The sequence below is a fragment of the Myotis davidii genome, unplaced genomic scaffold (genome assembly GCF_000327345.1).
Source record: "Myotis davidii unplaced genomic scaffold, ASM32734v1 scaffold571, whole genome shotgun sequence".
NCBI classification, from domain to species: domain Eukaryota; kingdom Metazoa; phylum Chordata; class Mammalia; order Chiroptera; family Vespertilionidae; genus Myotis; species Myotis davidii.
The window spans coordinates 1,868,125-1,879,826 of record NW_006283136.1 but is presented as its reverse complement, the minus strand read 5'-3'; the positions used below and the strand labels follow the sequence as shown (position 1 = coordinate 1,879,826).

General features: G+C 40.0%; 1 protein-coding gene and 1 pseudogene across 1 annotated transcript in view; both read right to left on the bottom strand.

Moving 5' to 3' along the window:
• UBXN7 (UBX domain protein 7) overlaps nt 1-11,702 on the bottom strand; it is an 81,200-nt gene that overhangs the window by 59,038 nt on the left and 10,460 nt on the right. The gene's annotated exons all lie outside the window — the stretch shown is intronic.
• Nucleotides 4,486-5,078, bottom strand: LOC102758212 (annotated as a pseudogene).

The following is an 11,702-nucleotide window of genomic DNA, read 5'->3' as shown; positions in this document are numbered from 1 at the left end:
ATGTTTTTGTTGAGTTTTAGAGAGAGAACAGGTGAGAGGAGAGAGATAGAAACATCAATGATGAGAGAAAATCATCGATCAGCTGCCTCCTGCACCTTCTACTGGGGATCAAGTCTGCAACCTGGGCATGTGCCTAACCTGGAATCAAACCAGTGATCTCTTGGTTCCTGGGTCGATGTTTAACGACCAGGCTGGACTCCATTGATTTTTAGAGAGTGGAAGGGAGGACAGACAGAGAGTAACATCGATGTAAGAGAGACACATCAATTGGTTGCCTCCTGCATGCACCCCAACCAGGGCCAGGAGCCTGCAACGGGAATTGAACCCGGGACCCTTCAGTCCACAGACTGACAATCTATCCACTGAGCCAAACCGGCTAGGGCAGGGGTGGGCAAACTTTTTGACTCAAGGGCCACAATGGGTTCTTAAACTGGACCGGAGGGCCGGAACAAAAGCATGGATGGAGTGTTTGTGTGAACTAATATAAATTCAAAGTAAACATCATACATAAAAGGGTACGGTTTTTTGTTTTTTTTTTTACTTTTATTCATTTCAGACGGGCCGTAGTTTGCCCACGGCTGGGCTAGGGCCTCATGCTAGTTATCTTTTAAGTTCTCCATCAAGTTAAATCAAATGTTCTCAAATTCTAGTATGTACAAATTTACATTCTCAACATCAGAAAACACACTTTACAGAAATGAAATCCCAAAAACAAATGCAACTTTTTAAGGGTATAAAAATTAATAAAGAAAACCGCACTAAAGTGGAATTGGGAGGCCAGAAGGGGGAACTCTCACACATACCACTCTATGTCAATTACAGGAAAAATTGTCTATTACAGACTCCAACAAAAGAAATCTTCAACAGCCCTGCTCAGAGTGGCTCAGTTGGTTTAGTGTTGTCCCATGCACCAAGAGGTCACTGGTTGGATTCCAGCCATGGCATATGACCAGATTATTGGTTTGCTCCCCAGTGGGGGTGGCATGCAAGAGGCAGCAGAAGGATGTTTCTCTCTCTCTCTCCCTCTCTCTAAAATCAATAAAAACTTTTCTTTTAAAGAAGAGCCCTAGTCTGTTTGGCTCAGTGGACAGAGCGTCGGCCTACGGACTGAAGGGTCCTGGGTTCAATTCAGGTCAAAGGCATGTACCTCGGTTGCAGGCTCCATCCCCAGTGCCAGTCAAGGCACATGGCACATGCAGGAGGCAACCAATTGATGCGTCTCTCTCACACTGATATTTCTCTCTCTCTGTGTGTGTGTCTCTCCCCCCTCCCTTCCACTCTCACTGAAAAATCATTGGGAAAATATTTTTCAGTGAGAATCGTTGGGTGAAGATCAACAAAAACAAACAAATAATAACAACAAAAAGAAATCTTCAACAGGAAAAATAGATTATAGGCCCCAACAGGAAAACGTACATTGCACATTGCATCTCCTATAAGAAATCGATTACCGGGGTGGGATAGTGGGAAGAGATTAACCAAAGAACTATATGCATATATGCATAACCCATGGACACAGACAATAGTGTGGTAGGCCCTCGGAGGGAGGTGCGGGGTGGAGGAGGGTCTATGGGGTGTAGGGGAAAGGGGAACATTTGGAATACTTTCAACAATAAAGATACATTTTTTTAAAAAATTGATTACCACAGCAACTCTGCCAACAAAAAATCTTCATGTCCTTGAACTGTCATCTTCCTGAATTATTTATTGCTTTTCTCCAACGGACTTTCAAAACAATCCCTCTCAACGTTTTCCTTTTTCTCCATAAAATAACTTTCCTGTTTGTTGCACTTGCCTGTGGCTTTTGCTATAGCATGCTTGTCCCAAATTGCAAGTATCTGCTGTTCCCAAATAAATCCATTTATGCTGGTAAAATAACTTTTATTTTTAAGGTCAACAAAGGGAAGGAGAAGTTCACATAGCCCAACAACCAACTTTATGTTAGGTAATTAAGTACAAACCATTGGGACAAAAGCAGCACAAATTCGGCGAACAATTTCAAGATTCATGCGCTTCCACCTGTCAGAAAACCTCAGATTTTTCAATGCTTCCCTAATATTTTTACATCATGTCCAGTTATACTGTGCTGTATTATTATACTTCTTAAATGCTAATCTAAAAGTTCAGTGTCTATTGTACTCCACCATTTTCATTTACTTATCTACACAGCAGCTTCTCAAAGTTAAAATGTTGCTATAGGTAGACTGCTCTGGAAGCTTGTTCTAGCACAGAGATCATGAACTGTTACATCTGCCTCATAATGAACCCTAAAGCTAGCTTCTCAAGGCACGTGTTGATCTTTTTTTATTTTTATAGAATTTACTAGCTGAGTTCATACCATTTTGTCTCTTGTCCTTGTGTACTCACATTGTACTAAAGTACCACAAAAAGCACAAAGAACATGCTGATGGACATGGAAATTCCCTTCTACCACAATAGCAACCAATGCTGGCTGCTTTTGCTCCTTTGTAAATTTATTTGTTTATACGGAAATTCAACTTAAAAATGACCACGGCATACAAATAGTTGCTGTCCACTACCCTCCAACTATCCTAACTCCAATGCCACTAAATGGGAACCATCAAGAGATTTGTGAGTTGTGAAATAAAAGATGCTATGAAAAATCAAAAACTTGTTAAGTCAATCCTCAGGGAAGCTAGCCTGTCAACAATATGGTCTGCCTATCCCAAGTCTTTTCTTAACTGCCTAAATTTTTTTCACTTTATTATGCTGCCTAAAATGCTACCATTTAAGACAGGAATGGAGAACCTTTTTTCTGCCAAGGGCCATTTGGATATTTATAACATCATTCGAAGGCCATACAAAATTATCAGCTTAGCCTGGCCAGCTTGGCTCAGTGGTAGAGTGTCAACCTATGAACCAGGAAGTCACAGTTCAATTCCCGGTCGGGGCACATGTCTGGGTTGCAGGCTCGATCCCCAGTGTGGGGGGTGCAGGAGGCAGCCAATCAATCATTCTCTCTCATCATTAATGTTTCTATCACTCTCTCCCTCTCCCTTCCTCTCTGAAATTAAAAAAAAAATGTATTATCAACTTAAAATTAGCCTGCTATTTGGTCAAACATTTAATTAATTCATCCATAATGACATAGCAGGGCCAGACCAAGTGATTTCTCAGGCCTTATATGGGCATCTCCCAACACTGATTAAAGAGATTAATTTGGATAAGCAGACATCCTTTTTAAAACTATAAACTTGCGCCCTGGCCATAAGTGGTTAGAGCCCTGGCTCTGAGCACCAAAGGGAAGGGTCTCGGTTTCAATTCCCAGTCAAGAGCAGGTACCTGGGTTGCAGGTTTGATACCTGGCCTGGTCAGGGCACATGTGGGGACCTGGGGGGGACGGACAAGGAAGAGATATACTTAGAGCATCAAAAAGACACAAGGTGCCCTGGGGAAAAGATACCAAACAACTGGAATGAAAGTATCAAAATTCTCCCTCTGGCCAGTCCTAAACCCAGTAATTAAGAGAAAACATTCTTCATATTTTCTTCCGTTTGCTCGCTAGGGAGTTATAGATAGTATAAACATTATGAGCCTGGATAGTACTGATAAACCTGAGTTTGAATCCTAGTTCTGTCATTCACTAGGATGTTTTGAGATAATTACTAATTTATTTAGCCCTGTTTCCTTAGTTATAAAATGAGGATGTTACCAACTTCATGAAGTAGATTAAGAAAATTCACGTTAAAATAACTTGGTGCAACTCCTCGCTGGCAAATAGTTGACTATTAATAAAAAAAAAAATAAAGACTGCCCCAAATTATATGGTACTCAAGATATATATCAATGACAAATGAAAAACACTGGAAGTATTTTTGTATAGCTTATGGAGATCCACACCGTCAGATAATAAACAGGCCGAGTAAGACTTTTCAGTTTTCTTTTTTTTAAATTGATTTTAGAGAGAAAGAAACATTGATTTGTTGTTCCAGTTATTTATGCATTCATTGGTTGGTCCTGTATGTGCCCTGACCTGGGATTGAACCTGCAACCTTGGCATATTGAAATACTGCTCTAACCAACTGAGCTATCTTGCCCTCCAGGCCATCAGTTTTCTTTCCCTCATTCATCTGATGCTATGAACATGTGTTTCACTCATGTTAAATACTCTTTTTCATTAAAAAAACAACTGTATTTACTTAAAAGCATTCATAATGTCAACAAAATAGCTACAAACTTTTTTTTGCAATTACACAGTGGTATTCAGTTAACAGAACAATTATTCCATGTAAGCTGCATCAGAGAACTGAAGATGAAAAACTACCATCCCCATATATAACTAATTTGTTCTGCATACTGCACCAGGCAAGATTAGTGGCTACTGAAAATACCACCAGGACAGGACTACCTAAAGACACATTCGGTAGTGTGTTAACTATAAAAAAAAAAAAGTTTAAAAACAAACCTTACACGCCTTACATTTTTTTTCTTTAAAAAAGTTGTGTACAAAGGGATTAAATGCTTTATAGACAAGAAAAAACTGCACTAGAACTAACATTCATCATTATCATCTTCCTCATTTTCTTCCTCTTCCTTTTTTTTTTGCTTTTTTCAGCTGTGATGACTCCCTTTTTGCCACATAAGGCTTTCCTTTAGCTTGCTTGTATTTCTCCTTCAGCTTAGCAGCCTTCCTTTCACCAGGCCTGTCACCTGTAGCAGAGCAGTGTTATTCCACATCTCTCCCAGCTTTTTTGCAGCATCACCAATGGATAGGCCAGGATGCTCTCCTTTGATTTTGGGGTATACTCAGAACAAACCAAGAAAAAGGCTGAAGGCCTCTTGAGTACATTGGGATCCTTGAACTTCTTGTTTGTTTCCCCTTTAGGAGGGATGTAAGTTTTCATTACTCTTTCATAATGGGCCGTCTTTGCCATGTCTTCAAATTTTCCTTTCTCTTTAGCAGACATAGTCTTCAAGCTCTCTGACAACTTAGAAAACTCTGAGAAGTTGACTGAAGCATCTGGGTGCTTCATCTTTGTGCTCCATCCAGAAAGTTTGCACAAAGAAAGCATATGATGACATTCTGCCTCTCGTGTCTTAGGATCTCCTTTGTCCATGTTTAATTATTTTTCCTCAGTGCTCATCCAACTCGCACTTACCCCAGTGCTGTCTCCATGGAGCTCAATGTATTGCAATGGCTGTGAGAGTAGGGGCCAAAAGCTAAACATATGTTTTTTAAAAAGTAGGGATGCAATAAAAAAAAAAAGCAAAAAGAATATTACTCTAGAAAAAAGTGAATGTTATGGATAAAATATAAAATGATATATGAAAGGGATCTGCTCCAAAATTTGTGGCAACTAAACAGCATTCCAGTACAACTGAGAAGCATCAAGAGCTGATATACAGCCCTGGCCAGGTAGCTCACTTGGTTGGAGTTATTGCGGGTTTGATACCTAGTCGGGGCGTGTAGAGCAGGCAACTGATCAATGTTTCTCTCTCTCCTCTCCCTTCCTCTTTCTCTAACAATCAATAAAAAAACATATCCTTGAGTGATTAAAAAAAATTCAACCAATAATGCATAAATAAGTGGAACAGCAATTATAAAAAAAAGTTAATATACGAAAGCAGAAAACTTAAAAGTATATTAAGTATTTCAAAATTTTCAAGGTTCATAGGTCTATTGAACTATAGATTAAAATAGGATTTGTGAGATTTGGCGGGCAGATAGTGTCAATACTAGAGGCCCAGATTCCCATCCTATCTATAGTACACCATTTATTTTATTAAATAAAGGCAAATTATCCATGCAATAATCAGTCATTCTTAGTGTATCACTTGTTGCATCACTTAGTGCGGTGGTTCTCAACCTTCTGGCCCTTTAAATACAGTTCCTCATGTTGTGACCCCAACCATAAAATTATTTTCGTTGCTACTTCATAACTGTAATGTTGCTACTGTTATGAATCGTAATGTAAATATCTGATATGCAGGATGGTCTTAGGCGACCCCTGTGAAAGGGTCGTTCGACCGCCAAAGGGGTCTCGACCCACAGGTTGAGAATCACTGACTTAACGTATCATTTTAGAAACAGAAGATAACTGAAAGATAATTAAAAGTACCAGCAGTTCTTAAGGTCCAGAAGTAGTAGAGACATGTAGTAATGTGAAAGACCACTTTTGGTGTTTCATGAATTGGGGGTGAGAGGGCATTACTGGCATTTAGTGGAGGGAAACTAGGGTGATATAGTAGGTTCAAAAATGTCCATCTTCCCCCAAAGTCTCCACATGCCTTCATTATAGACTTCTGGCCTCCAAAACTGTGAAAATAAATGTGGTAAGCCATGCAGTTTGTGGTAATTTGTTACAGCTGCAACAGGAAACTAATACAAGTGCTAAATCTTCTGCAATGGATGGAATAGTCCTATGCAACAAATAGTTGCCCTAGCCCCGTGGTCCGCAAACAGCGGCTCTCGAGCCACATGCGGCTCTTTAGCCCCTTGTGTGAGGCTCTTCCACAAAATACCACGTGCGGGCGTGCACGTACAGTGCAACTGAAACTTCGTGGCCCATGCACAGAAGTCGGTATTTTGTGGAAGAGCCGGTATTTTTTGGAAGAGCCACATTCAAGGGGCCAAAGAGCCGCATGTGGCTCGCGAGCCACGCACAGTTTGCCGGCCACGGACACAGGGGAAAGGAACAGTGATAGTTACAAGTTTTACCTATATGTTAAGTGTTAATAACAATAACTGAACTATCTTATTATATTCAGAATAAAAAATATATTTTTTAAAGGAGGGACTAAGTTTGCAGATTTAAATTATCCTGAAACTTGATTAAATAGGCTTCTTTTGAGGTTTTAATATTATAGTAGCAGCAGAATAGCTTAATCTAATCCAGTGTTCTTAGTTTGTTCAGACTGCTATAATAAAAATACTATAGCCTGGCGGGTATGGCTCAGGAGCTGGGCATCAAGTCATAAACTAGGAGGTCATGGTTTGATTCCTGGTTGGGGCACACGCCCAGGTTGCAGGCTTAAACCCCAGTAGGGGGCGTGCAGGGGGCAGCTGATGAATGATTCTCTCTCACTGATGTTTCTTTCACGCTCTCCCTCTTCCTTCCTCTCTGAAATCAATAAAAAAAACATATTTTTTAAAAAATACTACAGACTGGGTGATTTAAACAAAAACATTTCTTTTTTACAGTTCTGTAAGCTGAGCAGTCCAAGATAAAGGCTCCAGCAGATTTGGTGTGTGGTACAGGCCCACATCCTCCTTCATAGACAGCTATCTTCTCACTGTGTCCTCACACTGGCAGGAACAAAAGAACTCTCTGGGTTTTCTTTTCTAAGGACACTAATCCCATTCATGAGGGCTCTATCCTCATGATCTAATCACCTCCCAAAAGCCTCCGCCACCTGATACCATCACATTAGGTGTTAGGATTTCAAAATATGAATTTGGGGGGAGGAGGAACACAATCCATAACCCATGGCAGGAATCCCACTTTACTGTTTCTCAACACATGTACCCTTTTTATTTAGCCCTTATCTTTTTTCCATCTCTTTTAAGTTTGCTAATGGCATTAAAATAACATTATTTAACTCAGCTTGTGGCACACAATTTATCAGTGGCTAATTCCTCCCTGCTGCCTCTTAGTTCACACTCTCTCTCCATTAATGATGATACAGGAAATAGCCCCAAACCTATACTGCAGTCCCTGTCTCTACCATAAATGGAAGAATCAAGACTTAGTAGTACCTTATGTCTAGTCTCTACTCTACTTTCAGTGCCCAAAGAACAGTCTCTTCACTACTATCAAGGAACCAAGGTACAGCAGTCAAGAGTTGAAAAGGAAGGAAAAAAGGAAAGGAAGGAAGGAAATTCCTCTACAGACCCTCTCTTGACCCAGAGGGATAGACCACAGAAATGATAGAGACACAAAGAGGTTACTTTTTGTGTGCCCCTACATTTCCCCCAGAAATGATAACACAGTAAGCTAGACTTCCCATCAAGGAAATGGGAGTGGGTGATAGTTGTAAGGAATAAAGGGAACATTTAACTTCTTCATCAGTCTCCCATCTTGGAGTTATTAACCAAAACATTAAAAAAAAATAACCTTATATGAAGAAAACTAAATTTATTAAGTACAAGAGGAATGAGATATTAAGTTAAGGGGAATGAAATAATTAAAGAAAGCAAATTTTATTTGGGTCAACAAAAGGAGCCTATAGAGAGGGAAAGTGGTAACATGGAGGAAAATGGATGGGCCTGGGAGTAAAGAAAGCAGAGTTCTAGTCCCTGTTCCACCATTACCTAGACCAGTGCAGAACAGCTACCCATCACTAGCCCATGACAAAATAAAAGCAGAAATTCCAGTGTAAGAATTTAAAAACTTTTACAGCAACGGAGTAATTTTATGTCTGTTGAATCTAATAATTAAAAACTTGGGGCTTGAGCCCTAGTTGGTTTGACTCAGTGGATAGAGCATCAGCCTGTGGACTGAAGGGTCCCAGGTTTGATTTTTTTTTTAATATATTTTATTGATTTTTCACAGAGAAGTAGGGAGAGGGATAGAGAGCCAGAAACATCGATGAGAGAGATCGATCAGCCGCCAGGTTTGATTTTAATCAAGGGCACATACCTCGGTTGCAGGCTCCTCCCCGGCGTGCATGCAGGAGGCAACCGATCAATGTGTTTGACAACAATGTTTCTCTCGTGTCTTTCCCTCTCTCTTCCACTCTCTGAAAATCAATGGAAAAATATCAAATATCCTCAGGTGAGGATTAAAATAAATAGTTGGGTCTTGAAAGATTTATGGATGGCAAATTATCAGATGAAAAAATGACCCATATTATTAGTCACTAGGGAAATGCAAATTAAAACCACAATGCCCTGGCCGGTGTGGCTCAGTTGGTTGAGAAACATTGTCCCATGCACCAAAAGGTCAGTGGTTGCTTCCCCCATGAGGGACCTTGGCCCAGTTGCAGGCTCGATCCACAGTGAGGGGCATGCAGGAGGCAGCCAATTAATGTTTCTTTCTTACATCAATATTTCTCTCTCTCTCCCTCTCCTTTCCTCTCTCAGTAAAATCAATAAAAAAACATTTTAAGAAAAAACAAAAACACACAGCTCCATGTCATACCATTAGGCACCTATTAAAACAGCTACAAAAAATTAAAAGTACCAAATGGGCAACTGGAACTCTCATACATTGCTCATGGGAATGTAAAATGGTAATTATGACTTTGGAAAACTGGCAATTTCTTAGTTATGTACCTATTTGGCAATTTCTTAGTTATATATGATCCAATAAGCCCATTCCTCTGTATTTATCCAAAGGGAAATAAAACTTATATTCAAACACTTATACACTAATGTTTTTAGCAGCTTTATAACCCCCAAACTGGAAACAACACAATTAGTCAATCATTTAATGAAAGGATAAACAAATGGTAGTATATCCAAACAATGGTATACTACTCATCAATAAAAAGGAACTATTCGTACCACAACAACATGAATGAATTTCAAATGTAGTATGCTAAGTGAAAGAAGCCAGACTCAAAAGGTTAAATATTGTGTTTACATTTATGTCACATTCTGGAAAAGAAAAACAATAGACAAAAAGATTTGGCTACAGGTGGGGGGACGGGTTAACTACAAAGGGGCAGGAGGAATTTTTTGAGAATGATACTAGAACTATTGTATATCTTACAGGTACATGATTGTATGTGCTTATCAAAACTCATAACTATACACTAAAAAGGGTAGATTTTATTGTATGCAAACTTTTTCTTAATTTTAAAATAGTAGGCTTATATGTTGCCTATCTTTTTTTAAAAGTACAAATAATTTATTTTATTTCATCCCTGAAAACAACAAAAAAACATAAATGTCCACATCTAATAAAGACATTGCTTATCTTTATTTCATGTTCAAGCAATTATTTTTTTAGTGTTTTTTACAAAAGTTTTGGTCCATGAAGATTGAAATTTTCTTTAAGTCCTTTCTACAAATAAATTTGAGAAGCACTGACGTAAATCAGTTCTGTTATGGGTCTTTAATGTCTCATTTGATTAACTCAGAAATGGGTTGAAATGGTTTCTAAGGTATCACCCAGCTCAAACCAAAAAAAATACAGAATATACTTATATTCGACTAGTGGCCCAGTGCACAAATTTGTGCACATTGAAAGGAAATTAATTAGAAGAAATATTTCAATATCGCTATTCGCCCTTTCTCTATAATAGAAGTGTCAACCAAAGTCACGATTGACAAGACAGAACACACACTTGAGACTGGTGCCAGCAAGAGCTTTATATGTATTGTGCATGCACGAGTCAACTTAGCCTTTTATACAGAATAAACTTGCTTAATTAGATCTGCTTTCTGATGCAGCTAAACTTTTTCCAGCCCAGTGAAGCACCCCAACTTCTTTCATGTAATTGTCAGCAACACAGAAGTAAATGTAAACACAAAGCAGATTATTATTGTAGATCACTCAGGGAGAACAAAGGGTAAAATATTTAACTGTAGCAGTTTTTTACTATATTCTGCGCAGTGAGAAAACTTGAAGTCATTTTCAAGGTCCATCATTTCTTATTTCTTTTCAGTCAGGTCAAATTTCTAAACTTTCTAGCTCTTGAAATGAAAATAGGATTCCACTGAGTCTCCTATCTACCTACTCCAGGACTTCTGTGAGGAAAAAATGAGATGAGGCACAGAAAACACTTCACAGACATTTGGTTACAGTGTAAAATGCTTCCACCTGGCTATAAAGCAAGTGTTCCTGTGCTGAAGAAACTCCAAAGAGGCTAGTCCAGGGGTGGGCAAACTTTTTGACTCGAGGGCCACAATGGGTTCTTAAACTGGACTGGAGGGCAAGAACAAAAGCATGGATGGAGTGTTTGTGTGAACTAATATAAATTCAAAGTAAACATCATTACATAAAAGGGTACGGTCTTTTTTTTTTTTAGTTTTATTCACTTCAAATGGGCCGGATCCAGCCCGCAGGCCGTAGTTTGCCCACGGCTGGGCTAGTCGCAAGGGAGAGGAAGCCAGGTGTTGCTAAGTGATGTCATTACCTGGACAGACACTGGGCATTTTAGGCTTTTATATATATAGACTAGTGACCCAGTGCACTGATTCATGCACATTGAAAGGGAACTAATTAGAAGGTGAGATGGGCCAGACACACCCTGGTGCCAACCTCCCGCAGTCTCTCCCTGGCATCTGCAGAGTGAGCAGGGGTCCCTCTGGCAGGTGGTGTCCCTTGGCCTGGCCTGCGGGGATTGGGCTGATACCGGTTCTCCAACATCCCCTGAGGAGTCCCAGACTGCAAGAGGGCACTCTGCAAAGTTGCTGTCATATAGGGTGTGAAATGCAAACGCAAGTGTGCAGTAAACCAGATTCAGGGCCAACAGTCCCCAGCAACAACATAACCCACGGCCAAAAGTAGAATTGTGCAGCCCCGCAAAGAATCAGGCTCCCTCCTCTCTGGTTTCAGGTTGCATCACCTGAGAACCGCCACTGCCAAGTCACTGCAATTCAGCAGCTCCTGCATTGAGCGTCTGCCCGCTGGTGGTCAGTGTGCATCATTGCGACTGGTCAGATGGTCGGACACATAGCATATTAGCCTTTTATATATATACTAGAGACCCGGTGCACAGAAATTTGTGCACTCAGGGGAGGTGAGGTCCCTCAGCCTGGCCTGTGCCCTCTCGCAGTCTGGGACCCCTCAGGG